The sequence below is a fragment of the Cololabis saira genome, chromosome 20 (genome assembly GCF_033807715.1).
Source record: "Cololabis saira isolate AMF1-May2022 chromosome 20, fColSai1.1, whole genome shotgun sequence".
Lineage (NCBI taxonomy): Eukaryota > Metazoa > Chordata > Actinopteri > Beloniformes > Belonidae > Cololabis > Cololabis saira.
Genome location: NC_084606.1, coordinates 12863178 through 12871136, shown reverse-complemented (window position 1 = coordinate 12871136; position 7959 = coordinate 12863178). Strand labels below are relative to the sequence as shown.

General features: G+C 40.7%; 1 long non-coding RNA gene across 1 annotated transcript; it reads left to right on the top strand.

Annotated features, from left to right (window-relative positions):
* Positions 1–3120: 3120 nt before the first annotated feature.
* Positions 3121–7399, top strand: LOC133420378 (uncharacterized). Its single transcript, XR_009770605.1, has 3 exons — positions 3121–3227; positions 6107–6207; positions 7215–7399. It is a non-coding gene; the product is annotated as an uncharacterized LOC133420378 (long non-coding RNA).
* The last annotated feature ends 560 nt before the right edge of the window (positions 7400–7959 follow it).

Genomic DNA, 7959 nt, shown 5'->3' with positions numbered 1-7959 from the left:
CTGAACATTTATAAATATAAATGATGTGTGATGCAGTCTGCAAGGGCAACGAGCAAATGATAAAGTCATATTATGTCATTCACTGATGTCTTAGAGTCACCAACCCTGGTCCTCGAGGGCCGGTGTCCCTGCAGGTTTAAGATGTTTCCCTGCTTCATTGCACCATGATACAAGTGACTGTGTCATTAACAGAACTGTGCAGCCCTGGATGACAAGCTGATGACGATGATTAATTAGAATCAGGTGTGTTAAAGCAGGGAAACATCTAAAACATGCAGGACACCGGCCCTCGAGGACCAGGGTTGGTGACCCCTGTCTTAGAGCAGTGTTTCTCAATCCTGGTCCTCGAGTACCACTGTCCTGCATGTTTTAGATGCTACCCTGCTTCAGCACACCGTGATACAAGTACCTGTGTCATCAACAGAACTGTGCAGACCTTGGTCACAAGCTAATTAGGACCTTTAATTAGAATCAGGTGTGTTGGTGCAGGGAAACATCTAAAACATGCAGGACAGTGGTACTCGAGGACCAGGATTGAGAAGCACTGTCTTAGAGGATGTCTCCATTTAGACTAAAGCATGCTAACAGTAGCGAAATGTCAGGGTTTGACATTCCCCCCAGCCTTTCAGTTTCTGTTTTGCCCCGCCTGTGTCCCATCTGCCCTGATTGTCTGCACCTGTGTCTCGTCGTGTCTCGTTATCCCCTGTGTATATCTGGTCTTGTCATTCCTTTGTTCCCTGTCGGTCTGTACTGTTTTGTCCTCCATGTTTCCTGCCACGTTTTTCCTGCCTCAAGTTTTTTGATCCCTGTTTAGTTTCTTTTGATCCTGCCAAGCAGCGCTTTGTTTTTGCTTTTTTGGAATAAATCCTTGGTTTTTGCAACTCCTGCCTCTTGCTCTCCTGCGTTTGGGTCCACACCACACACCAGACGTGACAGAACGGACCGACTAAAAATTGACCCAACGGGAGAGTGGATTTCCCTCTGGATTTCCCTCTGGAAAAATAGGAGGTGGTTCGAGGAGCAGGAGTCCCCCTTCTGGGGAACACGCCTGGCTCGGGGTGGGCCCTGGAGCATCCAGGCTCTGGAGCGACGGCGTCGACGCCAGCCCCAGCGGTGGTCCTTGACGCATCAGCCCCTGCTCTGGTGATGGACCCGGGTTCCCCCGCAGCCAGCTCCTCGTGTCCTGAGTTCCCCGTCAAGTCAAGGTCCCCCGTCAAGTCCAGGTCCCCGTCATGTCTAGTTCCCCTGCCAAGCCCCATGCCAAGCCCCACGCCGAGTCGCCCAGGTCCCACGCCAAGACCCAGGCCTAGGCCTCGGGGTCGTCCCCCGGAACTATCTTGCCGGTCGGCCCAGTCCCGAGGTCGGCCCCCGGAACGTTGGCCGCGTGTTGGCCTGACACGAACACTGTTGTGTTGCCCTACGAGGTGAAATTAGTCCACTGTAGGAACTGTCACGCAAATTCCTGTTTACGTGTTTAAAAAGCTGTATTTCAACCACAAAGTTTTGTTCCAGTTGCAGGAACCAAAGGTTATATGGACACCCCCCAAAAATGGCCCTTATAGAGAGATAATACTTTTAAGATAGCCTGGACTCCAGCAGGTCTTGTTGATTTGGGGAGGTTGGAAGGAGAATGCTCAGACAGTTGAAATGTCTTTGAGAACCTAAATAAGGAGGAAATGGGGAGGAAAGATGGCCAAAAATACAGCAAGTTGACTTTGTCTGAGAGGAAGTAGACATACTGTTGAACACTATGCGAAACATGCACGGATATCCAGCATGATTTCAATCACAAGTAAAAAGTTAAAGTAACACCTTATTAATAACATTCGTCAACTAGCTGTGCCCAAATAGTAACTGGTAATGCCTAAAATCATACAACATATGTTGTTTGAAAACTCCCACTCGTGGTGCTGAGCTGTGAACGCAGCTCAAACAACCCCCTCATCATACTTGTGGTGTCATACTCCACTGAGAAAACGGAGAATCTCACCTACAGACGTTGTAGCTGGTCAACTCAGGAAGGAACAGAATCTTCACAGATGACATTTTCGATGTGCGTGTTCACAAACTTATGGTGGGCGGGACTTGAGAGTGAACTGAGTGCTGATCTTCAATGATGAATCAATACAGGAAGATGTTTCAACTGAGCAGTCTGCTTCTGGTCTCTCTCTGTTCCTTCTCATCATGGAGTAAGTACAAATGCAAGACTTGGAAATTAAACACCTTAACTTCATATTTACATAAATAATATTTAGCTGTGTCATAATTTCCATTTTATATATGTTTTTCTATTCATAGTAGAAATGATTGGTATATTTAAACTAGTGTATGTTTAGCAAATATTCTCTTTATCAGGCACTAAAAGTGCCTGATAAATGTATTTTAGCTGGTAGTTGAACTTCTGCCATCTTGCATACATAGATGACCTGCCATGTTGAGCACAACTACATCTCTTCACAGGTGTTTCATCATTTGTTGTGATTCAGACTCCTGACATGTCTGTCATGGAGGGGGAGATGGTGAACATCACCTGCTGCTGGACGGCAATGGTTGGAAGAGTCAGACTAACTTGGTTTAAAAATCAAACAATTATCCAGAATAATACCACGTTGAAATATGAGAAGAACCAGTCAATCAACTGTTCAACTTTCACCTTTCCAAACATCTCAAGAAGGGATTCTGGGATATACATCTGCAGTGTCTATGTGGAGATACCGGATTTAGCCACATATAAAGGAAAGGGTACGATTATCACAGTCACATCAAGAGGTTAGTGGCAAAGTAATAATAGTTCAATCGTGTAGTAATGATGTACCGACACATTCTGATTATGATCTGATCTGTTTGGAAAGAAATGATTTCATCTCACTATGGCTCATCTGATCAAGATGAATAACAGCAGGGTCTTATGGTCCAGGTTTATTCCCTCCTAAAGGGGAGTTTTTCTTGCCACTGTTTATGTAATAATTGCTCGGGGGTCATGTTGTGGTTCTCTGGAAAGCACCTAGAGATGACTTGTATTGTAATAAACACTATATAAATAAAATTGAATCAAATTGAATTTTTATGCAATCAGATATTAGCAGTCATTGTTTTGATCAACATCTGTTTCTGACATCCAGGTTCTTCCAGCGGTCTACCAGTCCCCGCCATAATTGCTCTGGTTGTCGTGGCTCCACTGATCCTCATTGCTGTCATCTGTTTCTTCTTTCTACGAAGGAATAAAGGTAAATGAAAACATTTATTATATAAATATTTATTCAGCTCTTATAATTAGCAAAATGTAATTAATTAGTTACAGCTTTGAAATGTCTATGAAACTACTTTTTATGTAGAGATAGCTAACATTTACTTCCACGGAAAAGTTCTTTGTAAAGATGCACATGCTGGTGATCTACCGTCGAGAGATACCATGCATGGAACTGCAATTCATCATAGGAAACAAGTATAAGTAGACCTTTGTCGACCTGCTGATGCTGAAACCACTAAGAGTGCAGAGGAGAAATATGACATTTGCGTCTCCGTAGACCAGTGGTTCTCTGCTGCTCCGGCTTTGGAGCCCGCCATCACACCTTAACGACAAGATGCAACCCAATTTTCTGAATTTGTGTCCAAATTGAGAAAACTTGGACATAAGACAAAAGATGACATTAATAATGACTGGTGTTTGAGTAGAAAGTATCATGGTATGGGGACCGGACAGAAGAGAAGTATTTAATATTAATATTAAAGATCTGGTTTAGGTTATAAACGCAACCAACTTTGCTGCCCATTTCTGTACATACTGTAAATATACACGGATCTACCCATTCACCCAATAGTGTTATATCAGGCTCCTAAAAGCCGCTAAACCCCTTCCTCTTTGTACCTCGTGAAAATCATGTTTTTATATTTGTTTTTAAACTGGTTAATGTTTGGACATTGCTTTAATTCTGAATCCATTCTGTTCCATAGTTTAACTCCACTGACTGATATAGAAAATCTTTTCATAGTTGTTCATGTTCTACGAGAGTACCCCTTAAATTATACCCCCCCTCTCTGTCATAAAACATTTCCTGCAAGTGAGATGGTAATACGTTGTTCCTAGCTGTATGCATGAATTGTGCAGTTTGGAATTCTACTATGTCAAAAAATTTGATTATTTTAGAATTGAAGAATAGGGAATTGGTGTGTTCACGAAAACCTGCCTTATGAATTATCCTTATGGCTCTTTTCTGCAGTATGAATAGTGGTTGCCGTGAACTTTTATATGTATTTCCCCAAACCTCTAAGCAGTAACTCAGATAAGGCAAAACCAGGGAACAGAACAGAATGCGGAGTGATTTGCTATCCAGGAATTGCTTTGCTCTGGCCAGAACTGAGATGCCTCTAGATATTTTGTTGTGGATATATTTAATATGAGATTTCCAGCAAATCTTGTCATCTATAATTACCCCAAGAAATTTAGTTTCATGTACTCTTTCAATGTTTACACCCTCAATCTGTACCTGTGCTTGATTGTTTTTATTGTTTCCAAATAGGCTACCATCATTTTTGTTTTGTTTAAGTTTAATGATATTGTCAAACCATTTCTTAATTTTGTCAAATTCTGAGGTAATATTGTCCAAAAGTTGCTGTAAATTCTCACCAGAATAAAATATGTTTGTGTCATCGGCAAATAGTATGAATTTCAGTATTTGTGATACTATACATATGTAATTGATATAGATGATAAACAGTTTAGGACCCAACACTGACCCCTGGGGGACTCCACACTCAATGTCCAAACATTGTGACTGGTTTTCTCCCATCTTCACAAATTGTTTCCTGTTCTTTAAGTAGCTTCTGACCCACTGTAATGCACACACCCCCTTATCCCATATAGTTCCAATTTACTGAATAATATTTCATGATTTATTGTATCGAAAGTTTTTTTTAGATCAATGCATAAACCAACTGCGTATTTCTTTTCATCTATGGAATTTGTGGTTACTTCAATGAGTTCAGTTAAACCTGGTCATGTTGTTCGGGTTTTTCGGAATCCATACTGACTGTCAGATAGTAAATTGTGTTTATCTATGAAATTGTCTAATCTGTTATTAAATAGTTTTTCAAATTTTTTTAAGAATTGTGGGAGAAGAGAGACAGGTCTGTAATTTGTGAAGTGGTGTTTGTCTCCAGTTTTGTGCAACGGCATAACTTTAGCTATTTTCATGCTATGGGGGAATTGACCAGTTTGTAATGATAAGTTAAAAATATGTATCAGAGGTTTTTTTACTATTTTCATGTCTATTTCATTATAGTCAGTTGATGTTTTGTTTTTGCATTTATTCACAATATCTATAATCTCCTTTTCCTCCACAGGTTTAAGGAACATTGTGTTAGGATTTGTTTCTATGAGATTATCATTGGATGTCACGGGATCTGGGATTTTTTTTATATCTATTTGACTTCTATGCCTCTTTTACTGCTTTATGAGCCATATTAAATATATGAATTTATAAAATTCTTCCACCTCCTCCGTAATACATTAATACTATTAACATATAAAAATCAAAAAGCACATAAAAAGAAAAAATAAATTACCATACAATTCAATTCAATTTTATTTATATAGCGTCTAATACAACAGAGTTGTCTCTAGACGCTTTACAGAGACCCATACCCAGAACATGACCCCCGTGCAGTTATTACATAAACAATGGCAGGTAAAAACTCCCCTAGTGGGAGAAAAACCTTAAGCCAAACAGTGGCAAGGAAAAACTATAATACATATTTATAACGATACAAAAGCTATAATTATACAGACGGCTAAAGTTTTCTATCAGAGTATGTCGTATAATATGTATGGGGCCATTGATTAAACCCTGTGGTGCGCCACTAAAATAAACATGAACTAAAATAAACTAATTATGAGGGCTACTCAGCAAAAGGGGTTCGGTCTCAGCAGTGAAAGGTCCAAGAATTGTACGGCTCTCTACAACTGATGCTCCAGGTCCTAACAGCGTGAAACAGACAAATAAGAACGGAACATGCTCTTACAGCAGTAAAGTTTTCAAATGTGAGAAGATTGCTGTTTTTTACCAACAGTTTGTGTCATGTGGGTCTGTTTCCACGTGTCATTTAGGACATGCAACCAGTGTGATCTACGAGGCTCCCCACTTTGACTCTGAGCAAGCAGAGACGGACAAACACAGCACGAGTTCCTCCAGAGGATCTTATCAATGGGTGAGTTTCACTGGCGTTAAGTGACAATAAACACTCAGCAGCCGCTTTATTTGGCACACAAAGATTACCTGATACAATGGTCGGTGAGCGTATCACGGTGGGGGATCAAATAAAACAAGACCCTACTGTGTTCCCACGTTACCCAGACCTCCCACACAAAGCGATATTTGTAGCATAGGAGAGATGAAGCTGGCCCTTTCTTGGCTGGAGTGGGCCAGACGGCATCCCAAATTGGCTGCTTAAAGAGCAGGCAGAGGACCTGGCGGCTCCGGTCATCACACATCTGGCCAACTGCTCTTACCAACAGGGATTCGTCCCCGATATATGGAAAGAGTCAAACATCTGTCCCATGCCGAAAAGGCCAAGACCCTGGCTCAATCTCAGATTGGCGTCCCTTCTCTCTATCGTCTTGTGTAGGAAAAATAATAGAACATTTTGTTTTGAAAAAGCTCAAACCCACAGTCCTTGACGCGTGTAAAAACCAAAATGCTAACCACAGTGCACAACGGCCTTAGTTAGAGCAATGCACACCTGGCTCACTGAAACCGACTCCAAACCAACAATGGTGAGAATACTGCTGGCAGATATGTCCAAGGCATTAGACCGAATTGACCATGGGACCCTAATGCATTAAATGAGATATTTTTAACTTTGAAATTTAATGTTCTAAAATTCTATGTAATTTATGTTTTTTTATAAATTGCTGTAAAATTCAGCTTTTTTTCAGTGGAGCCCTGGCTTTCACTGCAAGCAGAATTGAATCAAATCAAAACTGCCCAATGTGGTTTAGTGGTATATTATTTGTCCATTTCAAGTTTGTGTTACTTTGTGCATCATGTCAGTTTAGAAAAAAACAACGACTGACATCCTGTGTCTGTCTAAGCATTTGGCTCAAACCAGTGCTGTTCTGTACAGTATGTGTGAAATGAGAAACATTTCCTGTTATGCACTAGTGTTGTACTGATAAAATATGCTTGTAACTTTAACTCTTTTGTTTTTGTTTTTAGTGCCAAGTGCCTGTGTATGATTCCTTGGACTACTTTGAGCAAGTGGAGACTAAAAGAAGTGAATAAGGATTTACTCCATCATTATACCCAACTCTTCACATTGTATATCAAGTGTATTATTTTGCCTTATTGATGTAAATTCTTTTGTTTAATGAAATATTTTATATTATAATAATAAAAATGTTTTTCCATCTTTGTGATCATTGCAGTCATTGTGGTGGAACAGTGAGGGTGCATTCATGACATCAGGGCAAAAACAACACGTTAATAACTTTGATTCGTAGCAGTACTCATTCACACCAGTCAGGCATATCAGTATGACAGCAATTGTGTGAGTTTCACAACGATGAAAGATGAAAGTGTGGTACACAAGACAAGTGCATATTAGGTCAACAGCAGGAAGTGGAAAGAGCGCCTGTGGCCGATGTCTGTAGAGCACACAAACATCTTGTAACATGTAACATCTTGTTACATTTGACCGTTGTGATATTCAAACACTTCAGAACATAAATTCTAAATTTCCAGTTACATTTTTTAATATTTTGCAGCTCTATTGGCCTTTATTCAAGATGTAGACAGGAAGGGGGAAGAGAGAGAAGGGAATGGGGACGACGTGCAGCAAAGGGCTGCAGGCTGGGACTCCAACCTGCGGCCGCTGTAGGACTGTAGCCTCAGTACATGGACTGCTTGCTCTAACCACTGTGCCACCCAGCGGCCCTGAAGTTCCAGTTATATTTAAACCTTC